This window comes from Triturus cristatus, chromosome 3_2 (genome assembly GCF_964204655.1).
Source record: "Triturus cristatus chromosome 3_2, aTriCri1.1, whole genome shotgun sequence".
Classification (NCBI taxonomy): domain Eukaryota; kingdom Metazoa; phylum Chordata; class Amphibia; order Caudata; family Salamandridae; genus Triturus; species Triturus cristatus.
The window spans coordinates 462,444,152-462,456,343 of record NC_140584.1 but is presented as its reverse complement, the minus strand read 5'-3'; the positions used below and the strand labels follow the sequence as shown (position 1 = coordinate 462,456,343).

The 12,192-nt window shown below is 45.5% G+C and overlaps 1 protein-coding gene across 14 annotated transcripts in view; it reads right to left on the bottom strand.

Moving 5' to 3' along the window:
• Positions 1 to 12,192, bottom strand: part of SOX6 (SRY-box transcription factor 6) — a 783,111-nt gene that overhangs the window by 551,102 nt on the left and 219,817 nt on the right. The window contains exon 1 of one of the 14 annotated variants that reach the window (XM_085648097.1): positions 1,567 to 1,639. The exons of 12 other annotated variants lie outside the window; for them this stretch is intronic. The gene's annotated coding sequence lies outside the window, so the exon portion shown is untranslated. Of the gene's footprint in view, positions 1 to 1,566; positions 1,640 to 12,192 lie in introns of those variants that run through there. One more of the 14 variants, XM_085648101.1, reaches the window with a different exon arrangement.

Below are 12,192 nucleotides of genomic sequence, written 5' to 3'. Positions count from 1 at the left end.
GATTAGTCTGGCAGTTGTTTCCCACCTCATCGTCTATACATTTCACCCAATAGGGAGAACAAAAGTTTGATCCAAAATGCACTCATCAGCTCAAGGACACCCCATTATGAATGAGGAATGCTCTAGCCTAGATTACAAGAAATCCATAAATCCCATTTCTGGCATAAACATAATTTGTGCCATAAACAGCATTACAACTTCTGAGCGAATAGGTTACCCAAGTGTACCTGTTGAAGATCAGGTAGGTAAATAATTCAAAAACCCAGATTATCCACCTCTGAATGAAAGGTAACGCACACAACAGGTCTGTTCTCCCCAATTCCGCAGTTAAAAACTTGGAATCAGGTTCAAATTTCAGACCCACTGAATACCAATCACAAAACAATTGACACTTAAGAGTTGTTCACTTGGCACACAAGGTTGCACCCATGCTATAATTCAGTCCTCTTTTGGATGTTATATGTTATGCTTTCATAATTTTGCTCTTCATTTTGTAGTCCTGTCTGCACAATATGACTCAAAAATCTCTGTAATACGAAGTGCATCGTGGACCCCATATGTAACAACATAGTGAACATGAATTGATAATAAGTCTTTCAAAAGCATCGTAAAGAATTAATGAAACTTGTGATTGTGCTATTATAATTCAATGTTTCCATTGCACTACAATGTACAAGATGCATCCACTGCACTACCCATAGTATTGGCCGCATGTCGCTCACAACACCTTCATCCCAGACTCCTGAAGTGTCATTTCCTCCTATCAAAGCCTGGACCTGCCAGTCAAAGCTTAGAGAGACCTGTGTCCTAAAAAGTCAGTACTTAACAGAAGGTGTCACACGTGCCATGGGGTCACTTGGCAAGCATACATGAAACCATATTTTGTGACAACATTTCACAATATATAAGGCTAGGGTTTTTTTGTGGCGCATTCCTAAGGCAGCATTTGGCGGGCGTGTATCTTACGTCAATGTTTTCGCTGCTCGACTGTATTGCCATCTGTATAAGGGTCTGTCAAGTGGTAACTCCCAAAGTCATTAAAAAAATCTGTGAGCCAGTCACTAACACCACGCATGTCCTCCGAGACCCAAAGAGTAACAGTCGGCGGAAGGACTCAATTGTGCGCCAGTTACATATTTGTGTCACGCTCAACGTTGTCCACAAGTAGCCCAAGAAATATGTGGCGTGTCTATGTAGAGACAAGAAACTACGACTTATCTGGCTTCTGTATGATTATAACCGCAGCTCTACGCTGTGTCCTGTGTTTTTATTGTCTTCGCGTGCCTACGTTCGTTTCCGCCATCTTAACACGTCTCTGCATACGTTCAGTGGGCCGGTTATTGTGCGCGCTCACACAGATGACGTCTCACGAAGCAGAATTTGGAAGAAACATGGATAGATTGTACGCAGACAGCCAGGGCTGCAGAGATCCCCTGGCAGCTCCACCTACCCTTCGTGTGATTTTAAGCAAGGAATGCGCGCAGGTGGGGCTCACAGATGCCACAAGCCGGGTGAGATTGCACAGACGTAAAAGAGCGAATGCGGACAGGAAGATGCCTCCCTTACCTGGCACCGCCATTCCACAGCCGCCGCCTGGACTTTATTATCAGCACGCCCGCTCGGAATTCCTTCGGTACAGAAATATAGTTTCTCCCACTGGATTAATGATCAACTTTCTGGGTAGTTAATTTGTAATACTTTGCTGCTTAACCCTTGCTAGACCTAGCATTCCTACAATTCACCCTGCAAAGTATCAATCGCCGAAAACGTGCACAAAAGACCCATGGGTCAAACGAGAAACAAACACAATGTTCGGGAAGCGCCACTGCAGAAACAAGGTTTCCCGAAGTCCTGAATTAAAACTAGAAGCCTCTAGCCCACTTAGGCAAACTGTTCTCCGGTCCATCTTTCATCAACAACTCATGTTGCCAATCCTGAAGTATTTTCAACTTTGGATGCGACAAAGCAGAACCCGCAAACAGATTTGGGTGAGAAAAGAGGTCTGCTCTCCGTTATGGGCAGAGCTGGAAGTATGAGAGAAAAAGAATTAGACTAAAACAAATTAGAAACAAGTGACCCAAAATGGAAAGGTGAACAAAGGGACCGCGAGGTAACACTTAACTATGCAGCCTGGTATTAATGTTACATTCTCAAGCCATTCCATCCAGATATTGTCAGATAGCTCTGCGGGTTAGTACACCTGTGGCAGAGAAATGTGTAAGTTATTGAGCTGGGCCTCTGCTAGCCTTGGAAACCAGAAAGCCACCTTCTCGCCCTTTCGAAGCATGTTACTCAGCAGTGGCGTTGCTAGAGCTATTGCCACATGGGGCCGACCCTGAGTTTCCCACCCGGTGCAGGTAAGAGCTGGGGGAAGGGGGGGGGGTGCGGCGGTTTGGTTCGCAGATGAATTGTTCTCGGAAGTGGGTAGTCGACAGACGACTTGCTCACCTCCGCTGACCAAAAAAGAGTGCTGCCCGGGGCGGACTGCCCCCCCCGCTATGCCACTAATGCAGGGGTTTGATGGGTGAAAGCACTAAGCATGTTGATGCCGTGCCTCCTCATGAGGCCCAGAATCTGGAGCGGTGTCAAAAGAAGAATCAAAAGAATGAAATGTCACCTTTTGTGTGCTCTTCCACAATCAGGCCAAATGCCACTAATTGGAAAGAGCCTTTCTGTAGGTTAATGGGCAGAGAATTTGAAAACTTTTATCTACCACATCTACTCATCACACTCAGGGGTGGTGGGTGTGCCGAGGATTAAAACCCTTCTTTGTGCATACAAGTCTAGAGTAGCCACCTCCATTTGTATGATGTCTCTGAAGACCCATCAACTGCCTCTCCTCCCCAGCATGACTAAAATAGGCCTGTCAGCTGAACAGTTTGGGGCTAGTCATAAGGTGAACTCTGGATGACCGATTACTACTCATTTAGAGTGTAGCAGACTGGGTACTCTGTCGCAATGGAGTATACTGTCTGTCACAGTATTAGTCCACCCACCCTATTTTGAGTCGGTCGAATGGTCGGGTTTACACCACCTGAGTAAAATTTACTTTGTCTGGTGAACCTTGCTCCAGTAGCCCGAGGTTGTCCGCGCTGTTAGAGGTAAGCCACCCAACACTCTGCCCTATTTAACGTGGGAGGTAGGATGGCTTCTTTTTTTACCACGTGGCGCCGCAAAGAATATTCTGGCAGTGAGGCACAGTGGGAAAAAATGATCTCCTCACACTATGGGAGAAAACTCTCATGGTGTTGAAGCCATTCGTTTTTTCCTTTGCAAAACAAACGTCTACATTGATAATTGTTTTTGTAAAAGAAGAAACTTTGAAATGCTTGGTGTAAGAGCCCCTCAACCATGACGGACGAACACTAAACTTTTAAATGGCTTTCTATGAACCACCATGATGGTAGTTCATACAAACCAATAGGCCATCTAAATTTGGTGAGCGGAGTAAAGTCAGGGTGGCAAGTGTAAAATCCTCGGACTCTCTGACTGCCTTTACTCCATCCACCAAAGTGTAAATTGGGCCTTATATCTCTGGGTGCAATCCACAAACTAATCTCATTGTTGAGAGGCAAGATATTTCATTTTTTTTAAACTAATATCTAGCAAACTTAGTGGAACCTGTAACTTGATCTGTAAAATCATTTTTAGATGGTAACCATTGCTCGTTTACTCCTTGGCCTTAGTAAGTTAGATTGGATAAAGTATTCTCCCTATGTTCCAGAGAAGTCTAGTTAACCCACAGAACTGGAAGCGATCAGAAGGCTGATGAGAAATGTAATGTGTAAAAGCTTAAACTTTGACAATAGATAATATTAGGGAGAAGTTGATCCAGTCAACTTGAAGAAGATGACCTGAAACCAGAGATGAAGTAGAGGAAAAGCTGACAGCAGATCTGGTATGTGGCACGATTAACTTACATTTGAAAATTGGAGGAAGGAATTGGAGAATCTAAAATCAAGAAGTGAAGGCAAATATGCAGAGCATAATTTCTCTTTGGGCACTCTTGCCCAGACCTGTGCTCAGAAGCCTCCTTGTGCCCAAGAAGAAGCCTTCTACTTCAACAGTGTGTAGGCTGGGGGGTTTGGCTGGGAAGCACAAACTTCACTGGCCTGTGGCACATTAAAGGTTCTGTGTGTTCTAATGCAAATAAGGGAAATATCCCACTTTCATAATCACAAATGAGCCCCACGTTGATGCGTGGGGAGGGGAACTAGAGGCGCGGGGTTCTAGGAGCTAGCAGCCTCCAACAACAAATGTTAACCACAAGAGCTGCTCCTAGTGTAGTGACCACTGTGAAATTATGGTTGAATTGTGAGTGTAGGCATCTCACAAAATGTGACGGACTGGTCTCACACACCACCAGGTGTCATGCTTCATCATTGACCAGTCCTCGCCCTCTAAAACCTTGGTTTGATAGAGGGCGGGCATACACCTGACGACAGGTATGCACTTCTAAACTAAATGGGGGCCCATGAGAAATTGAGTGAGGGTAAAAATCCTTATAGTTATCAAATTTGTTAACTATAATGATTTTTACCCACACTCACAATTCAACCATAATTGCACAGTGGTCACTACACCAGGAGCAGCTCTTGTTGTGGTTAACAAATATGCCACTTTCACAGCTATTAGGTAACAAAAAACTATCAAACTAAGTGTGTAGTGGGCCCCTCAAAACACTGGGTTTGGTGCCACTGCACCTGCTGCTTTAACTACAGCTATGTACCCTTGCTGGAGACGAGCAGCCATTCCGTCAGTGGTCCGATCCATGACTTACTTAAGGAAGAATCATGGAAGTAGTAAAGAGTTTTTAGGAACCGAGTTCCTGGGAGTCTTAAATTCCTTTGCTATTGGTCTGCTCAGGATAGGCTCAGCAATGGCCGAGAGGTGGGACCTTTGTTGGGTCTGTAAGCCCTAGAGAGGCGTTGCTCTTCATAGACCATGCTGGAGGCAGGGGATGTTCCTCTACATCATCCTAGGTAGGAGGTGCTAGGCTGGGTGATGGGTAAAGTGACCCTACACAGCTGGGTTTGAAGAATGGAGGCGTCATGAGGAAGTCACAATCAGTCAACAGTCGATCCCAAACTCTAATGGGACGTGTGCCAGTCTATTGCATGGGGCTGTAAGGAAGAATGCAAGGACATGTCGTGAAGGCAACAGCAGTCCAAAGGTCATGGGTGGACCGAATGCGAGAGGGTAAAACAAATGACTTCTAACTCATCAGAAATCACCCCATCATAACTTCAAGATGTGGGCAAAACCTTAAAAAGCAAAACATTCAAGGACACGGTAGCAGCAAGTTTGGTATCAACTCTCTGGCATGGGTTTCTTGTCGAGTCGAGGGAGAGGTGGGGGAGGCATAACACGTGTTTTTCTAACACCTTAGAGGTCTTTGCAGAGCTGTGGGTGGCCGCAGAGGAAGTGCTAAAGCCAGCACAGTACTCTGCCAGGTCAGAACGCAGGAGCCGGGCCTCGATATGCACAACATTGTTTCATAAGACACAAATTAGAGCAGCCTTTTGTTCGGTACACGGTGCACAATATACCTTCCTCCCGTTTCACCTGATTAAGCCCGAGGTATGTGTTTCATCGCGAGGCCCAGCGGTTGGCTAGAAAGTATAGGTCAAACAATCAGCTATTGTCGCATAAGACAATGACCTCCAGTGTCCTCGCGGCTCGCCGTGACCTTTCATCTTCCTCCATCCCCAATGGTCGCTCCTGACAACAAAACCCGGCAGTCCGTCGGGCTGCTTTCCAGTTTGTCATAAAAAGGGCCCTGTCCTTTCGAAACAAAACCAATTTTTACACCAAGGTGGGGGGAGACACACACGGCCATTGTTGCCTCTGCAGATGTCGGGGGTTACTAGGGCAACGCTTCTAATCCTCCCATTTTTTTTACCACCTTGTTCTCAGCCGCTTCCCTACCAAGTGTTGTTACCTTTTAACTCACGAGCTCGGAGGCCGCTCCTCTAACTGGAGGCCCTAATTAGCTACGATTTTCGCAGCATAGACAACATGATGAGCTAATCGAAATTTGCAAAATAATGACGTACCTCCAGCAAGTATTCCTGCTCCTGAGGCCCAGTCTTGGAGTGACAATAAAGGGGCCATTATTGGCGGCGGCATTAGAATGCTGCGCTGCTGCTAAACAGAGAACTTAATTGTCCCGGTCGTGTCCATTGAATCAACAACCTATTGTTCCGGACATGAAAAATAAAGGCCCAGAGAATGGCGGGCTCCGTGATTGGTCTGCGCGGCCATACGGGCGCTCGGTGGAATTGTTTTCCTTTGAGACTCTTGATGGACTCGGCACTTTTTGTTTAGAAAAAGTGAAACAAAAAACCTATTGTCTGGATTTAAAAAAAAAGCTGTTTATTGAAATATCTCAAAGCAGTTTCAAAGATTTTGTGTGTGACCCCAGAGATAAAACAGCAAAGTGGTCATATTTTTGCCAGGCGAGGAGGACTGTTACTTCAGCCAATGGCAACAGCTCGATAAGAGACAAAAGTGTTGTCTTGCTCAAAAGAGGAAGTATTACGCTGGAAAACAGCGAGCGTGATAAACAAAGGAAAGCAGCACACATCTCAGTGCTGATAAGATTGTTTTTCCTTTTTGCTCCTCTAATACATTCAGTTTGCAGACTTTCAAAAGTGAAATTACGTGGAGCATTTGTCGAGGCCATTGCTATGTTTCATGAATATTTACAGTGCTTGGATTGGAAAAATAAAAGTGCAGGTACCCTGTACCAGAGTACCTGATGTTTCTGAGAAGTGCTGGTACTCTCCAATTAAAAGTATTAAGTCACTCTTGAAAAGTGCAGGTACTCTCCCTCTCAAAATTGAAAAGTGCCGGTACTCAGTACCGTACAGTACCAGCCCTTTGAAAGCACTGAATATTTACCTTTATAAAAGAAAAAGTGATGCAGCAAAAACAGACTTTCCGCATCTTATCTCTGCACTTAATGTATATACCCAATATTCAAATGGTGCTGCATTTCTGTGTTTAGTTTTTCTCTAAGTGCTCACACTTTTGAGCGTGGAGGGACCGCCGATGAAGGGAAGTGCAGAAACTGCACCCGAATCCGCAAATTGGGACAATTGCGAAAACCAGGATAAGACTGGAGTTTCCTTGTTCCCAAGTGGGCATTGTAGCCACAAGATCCCAATGCAGCACAGGTGTACTTGGAGTTTTGCATCACACTTTTTGTAGTAGGCTGGAAGATCGCAAATTCTGGTGCGACGAAAACTGCAGTAAAAAAATAGCACCACTACAAACTAACAATACTAATTGCTAGAGTGTGCTTGATTTGGAGTTTGGCGGGCAGGGTACTCCATTGCAAACACAACAGAGTACTCTGTCCGCCAAACTCTTGGTCCACCCACCTCATTTACAGATGGATGGACCATAAGTTTTCTGTCAACAGAAAGCTTATTCCGATGGCTCGATGGAGCAGGGGTTGTTGGAGAAAGGGCATTACTTGACCACCCTATTTAAGGTGGAGGAAGTAAGTCCTGTTTTTTCTGTCTGTAAAACCTGTTGTTTGGGCACAGAAAAAAAAATGATGACCCCCCACACCCTGGGAGAAAACATCCAGGGTGTCTGGGGTAGAGGTGGGCGGGCCACTGAAAGCTCGAGCCATTTGCGCATTGTGCCTTTTAACAAAACACTGCTTTACTATTTTAAGTATCATGAAAAGAAGGAGGAGTTCTCTAAAAGAGGCATGTTTTCTTAATTTCACTGAGATAAAAAAATGCACAAATTGCCAGGACTCTTCATGCACAGATTAGTTCACACTAGTGAACCACACCTGACTATAAGTAAGGTCACTTCTTTTTAGGCCCCTGCCCCTTCTCTTGCGCAATCTGCATACATTAATGGGCCGGCTCAGTGAGAAACTGGGAATGAAACCTCTGCCCCATTGGTAAAAGGGTGGTAATAGAGGCCCATCTGACTCCAGAAAGGCCGCCCAAGCCCCCACTGGGCCGCTGGCTGCATCTGAACAGCACAGACACAGCCCAAATCGGCCACCACACTGGCCAAAAAAGAGGCCACAGCTGCAACTCAGATGTCGGCCAATTGCCCATTGCTCGAGTGCCCACCTTACCAATCCGACCCGGCTCATAACAAGTGCTCAAAAGTTAGAAAAACATGAGGTAAAAACAAAACCTTAACATAAGGAAAGACAAATAGGTACTCATTTACTGGCTGGTTTGTACAAAGTTAAACCAGAAAACATGCATACATTGCAGTTTCCCCACTTAAATTGTGTGATCTTAGGCATATATTTTATTTGACCAAAACTCCTTTTTCATCGTTATCACATATGAAAGCACTATCAAAAAAGTAAGTTCGGAATACCAGTTGTACAAAACCTATTGAGTTTGTTTTAATAGACTATAATGTTGCTCTATTATAGCCTGGGTTTACATGTATTTTAGTTTACTGATGGTTCATGTTTAAAAACTATCACTTTTAATAAATATTTCTCAGTTCTGTGCTGTAATGTGACATATATTGTCAAAGCTTTTACAAGTTAAAGAAATACACTTTTTTGAATTTTAAAAGAGACTTTCTCATATTTGACGTGATGTTGGTTGTATGATTTGCATAGGAGACATTTTCAGGGCTTGGCTCATGCACGGGCTTCATGATTCGAAGCCAGAACCTTGGCTTGGCTCTCCCTGCTAATTTATTTGCTTGCCCACCTCTAGTCCGAGGTCAATATTTTTAGGGGGTTTTCCAGAAACAAACTCGTGCTTAGGGAGTTTGTTTCTGAAAACACAAAAAATATTACAATTTTGGTGAACCGCTGTTGAACTCGGCAGCACCTGTCCATCAAACGTTTTGTACCTTGAAGGAAACTTCTATGATGTTGGTTCCCTCCAAGGTAAAGAGATGATGTATTTCATTAATTAACGAGCTGCCTTCAGTGCATACATTAAGAAGTGTGTTGATGTGATTTTATTTGTTTTTCAGGGTCAGAAATGCCTATAAAATACACAGCTCTTTGCCACAACAATGTGCTACTTATTATCAGCTACAAATATGACATGAAAAGACATCTCGTTACAATTACAATGCCTGGTTTTTCACAACACTCGGCTCCTGCTTTCCTTCATTTATCTTCGTCCTGTTCTATTGAATTAATCAACATAGACTTTCGTTTTTTATTTCCTCAGTTGATGGCGTTGAATGTGGGCGGCAGCTGTCACCACTCGCATCTTGTAAGTGTACCTACCGGACTGGGCTCTACACATACACCGGATTTCTTTGGCGCTAATGAGCTAGTCGATGAATTAATTGAGCAGCACTAGTGGCATATATACTCATCTCTTCATTGAGATATTTCAGAAGCAAGCAATAGAGAGTGCTTGACCTTCAAATGATGCCATGGAGCCATAAACATAGAGATGCTGGGGCACGAGTAGCAGTGGCATACCCAAAGCCCCCGAAGACCTCGCAGAGTGGGGGGGGCTGAGATCCGGAGGCCCCCACTGGCACTGGCAGGTCCTTGGCCTGAGAGATCTGGTCTGGGTGCGCAGCATGGGGAGCCCCCTGCATGTACTTTGAAGGGGGGCCCGCTTAAGTTTCGTTATGCCACTGACTGGTAGGAGGTGATTAATAGGCATGCCCTCTGACAAACTCCCTTGTGATTGGTCCAAGATCTTGGGTCTCCCTTGCCACATCTCATAAAGTTAAAAACCCGGATCTTTAAAACATTCATGAGAATCTGACCCTTACAGCCGTCAGTTGGCTTCACACAGCCTTCTGTTACACAGGACCCAACCACCATCAAGTCCTAGCCCCTCTTATTATTCCAACCAAACCAAGGGTATAATGTCAATGAATCTGCATCTCATCGAGCAGAAAACATTAAAATAAAAGAAACACGGAAGAAAAACTCAGATACGCAGGTTTCCAAACTTTCTGTGGATATGATCCTAAGAGCAAAGCCCAACAACCTCCTGTTCAGAAAATGACTGGTGAGTGAACTCTCTAGAGAGGCATTTAGAGAACCCCAGACATGAACAAGAGCAATCTTGGAGGAATACTAAATAGGGATGCCTCAATACACATTCGGCTGGACTCTACCTCCTCCTCACTTCTATTCCTGCTCAGACATCTGATTATCCTTTAGTGCTCTGAAGTAACTTGCATGCTGCTTGCCCAGCACTTTGCAAAACTCCAGAAAAATAAATGGAATCATTTACATAGTGGTGACTGTGAAGACTTCTTGATCTTAGTGTCAGTACTGCTGCTTTCACTGAAGAAGTTATGAGAAAATTGGAAATACTGTGTTGTCTGATGTTGTAAAATTTCCATGGTGAATTTAGATCCAGTCAACCTATATTTTCCCATGTAGTGATCAGCAAACCTTCATGATCTCCACCAGGCAAACCTTCATGATTTCAATTCATTGTAATGCTCGCGTTAGCTTGCATCACTCACAGCTACTTTAGGTGACACATATGGCAGCTTTACTAGTTGTAGTTTGTGCTCAACGGACATATGAAAGGAAGTTATACTCAATTTAGAAAGATTTATTTATTTATTTGAGTTTTATATAGCGCTGGCTAGACCCAAAGGTATCAGAGCGCTTTACATGAGGACAGTCACATCAGTTACAAGTTGCACATTGTTACACAAGATACATCAGTTACAAGTTACATCAGTTGGTTAGGGAGTGTGGAAGGGTAAAGGGGGGTAATGTAAAAGGGTAACAAGGACGGAGATATGGCGGAGAAACGAAGGAAAAGTCTGCCCAATGTCCGACTGGGTAGGTGACGGCCGAGGGGGAAGTCCACAGTCCATCTCCTCTTTAGCTATTAAGGTAGCTCCACTGGGCATCGGCCAAAAAGCTAAGTCTTCACGGCCGGTGGCAAGATTCACAGGGTCAATGTCATGATGGGTGAGTCGGATGGGGGGTGGAGGGTGGGGGAAATGAGTGAGGACTGGGCAAAGTCCCCTAAAGGTCCTGACGTACTCATACCCTCAGTGCGGCATGGCCGTCGCCCACCGCTATTTATCTCTCCTGCTGACCTGAAACTGAGTACTCTCCGGTACCACAGCCATCACCACCGGGTATCGGCTGCACTGAACTGGTTGGAAACTGGAAGTGTTGATGGAAAGTCACCCAACTTGGTGTAAAAGATAAAGGATTACCCGATATCAACATTACAGCAAAAACAGACAGCCGTATCCCTGATTGAAATGTGATGAGATTTGAGTCACGGTTGCCATTTGTCGTCAGGGCTTCTTCACGTACACACTATTCTGTTGTTGTGGTTACTTATGTCACTTTATCCACGCTCAGCTTATGTTCTCTGCCCCCGGGGCTTCTCCACATACATACTATTCTGTTCTTGAGGCTGCTTATGTCATTGTACCCACAGCCTCAGGGTTCCAGTTCACATTAATGGTCACCGTCTGCATTTCAGGGCAGCCATGACTCACGGGCATTCCGCAGCCGCGCCCTCTTCCAGGAACAGCAGTACGGGGATCCTGCGTTCTGCCCTGCAGGAGGCCCCGACCACCGCTCCCTCGCGTATGTGCCCTGGGCTCTCAAAGAGGGCCCCTCAGAAATTACTCGGATCGCTACCACACCCACAGAGCTCTTCAGTGCAATTCAGCTGCCGCGCGTGCTCCGCTTACCGATACTAGAAAGGAGGCAAGAGGAGTTGCTCACACACGTATATCTCCAGTGTCTTCTACGGCCTCAGGGCTGTCATCTCAGTCTGCCCTTTGTTCCCTCGGTAAGGGTGTCTCAAGTAGGTAAGGATGTTCTCCGGATCACACCGAACCTAGCGCCGATGTCGCTTCTTAGGTCGCCCACCCTCCGTCGACACGAAGCAGCGCCCTCACTGTTTGCTATCCGGCCCAGCTCCGCAACCGGGGCAGCAGCACCGCGCCTCAACCTCGATGTCTTCAGTGGGGTTATGGCTCCAGGCTAGCCAACCCGCCACATGCATGTGTTCGTTACTTAGCGTTTGGCACAGCAGCAGGCAGCGTCAGTCGCTAGGCCCCTCTTTTACCACAGGGTCCGCTCTAGTATCTCCATCTTGTCCGGGTTCAGTGCCCGCGGCCGGCAGTCTCTTTCTTGTCGCTTTTAGGGGTTATCCGCCACTTAAAATCACATCAGGTGGGAGAGGCTGGGTTTCTTGTTCATTTCGCTCCGCTTAGTACCAAGGA